The sequence below is a fragment of the Opisthorchis viverrini genome (assembly GCF_000715545.1).
Source record: "Opisthorchis viverrini unplaced genomic scaffold opera_v5_33, whole genome shotgun sequence".
Taxonomy (NCBI): Eukaryota; Metazoa; Platyhelminthes; class Trematoda; order Opisthorchiida; family Opisthorchiidae; genus Opisthorchis; species Opisthorchis viverrini.
Genome location: NW_008751689.1, coordinates 1,534,069 through 1,535,414, shown reverse-complemented (window position 1 = coordinate 1,535,414; position 1,346 = coordinate 1,534,069). Strand labels below are relative to the sequence as shown.

Sequence of the window (1,346 nt, the reverse complement as noted above, 5' to 3'; positions counted from 1 at the left end):
GAGCAGTCGCAAAGTCATGGATGGGTTTGATTGCGGCATTCAGTCAGTCAATCCTGCCCCAACCTCTGGGATGCCTGTAGATCCTGCTCTCTTCCGATCCGTTGTTGGTACCTCTCTTTTTCTGAAAGAGTAGCAGTGAGCTCTGATGGGACTGAATCTCATTTGGGGAGTTCCGACCACATGTCTAGTGTCTCAATCCCCCATCGTCGTGCAGCCCTCCTAGAATTATACCCAATTTGGTGTCTATATGAATTTTTGAAGCTTGACGTCCAACAAAACGGCATTTTACGTACACTAAAGTTCTGATATAGATTAAATGTGACAACATATAACGTCGATACGGGGAATGTAGAAACGATAATTCAACTTTGTGAATTGTCACCAAGTGACTAGACTCTTTTGCGGTATGATTGTGCACTGTCGTAACCCGCTGCTCCCTGTATTTTGTATCAGGTTGGTCCATGGTTTGTCTGTGTGGTGACCTGTTTATTAAAATTTTGACGGTGACGGTCCCCTAGCAATCGTCACTGCTGTAGCTCCGCATTTGAGCAAAAAACTAATCGATTATACATCCTTAGGATTCCTGGAAGTATTCTAGTCAACATGCAACAATGAACTGCGCAGTTACAAATAATCTCGTTCTTGACTGACCGATATGTGGTGGAACGGGCCGAGTAATCCCTTTAAAGACACACATCTCTGTTCACCTGGTATCACCGTTTATGTCAAAGCCTAAACAACTCATTGACGTCAGAAAGATGGGCACTCTGAAATCAATTTCCGAACGCCGATTCCAAGTTCATCCAATCTGAACAAGCCGGGCATTAGGTCACTCCAGGTCGTACGTGGGACCACCGGTGGCGAAAACGTTCGAAGCAAAGAACGACCTTTAATCATAAGGTTATAGCCTCTCGAACTGAAGTTCTGTTAATCATCTACTGCTGCTGGATTTTTGAAGTAACGGGGCCCTGTATGACAGAACTTAGAACCCATGGCTTCTTCGGGGGTGTACGAGTACATGTCCTCGCTTAAGAGCCACACAGCTGTTGATACAAACAAGCTTTTACCTACTGTTCTTATGTGACTCCACATTTGTTTCTATCTTGGAGGTGCGAAACACCCGCCTAAGTGGACAAATGGTCACAGTGCGGTGAATAACAGACATATACCTCCTCCATGGTATTAGTCCGTCAGAGAATACGATGGTTTGCGGTGCAGCTGCAACTGGTGATATTTGAACCAACATTGAGGCACCGGAACAAATTCCAATCGTGTCAGCTACACTTTTCGCTGTAGGAATAAGGCATGTGTTCGAAGTTGTCATCATCATCATTCATCATTGTCAG

General features: G+C 44.8%; 1 protein-coding gene across 1 annotated transcript in view; it reads left to right on the top strand.

Annotated features, from left to right (window-relative positions):
- T265_02630 (hypothetical protein) overlaps positions 1 to 1,346 on the top strand; it is a gene marked incomplete at both ends in the record, with an annotated part of 33,262 nt that overhangs the window by 1,847 nt on the left and 30,069 nt on the right. The gene's annotated exons all lie outside the window — the stretch shown is intronic.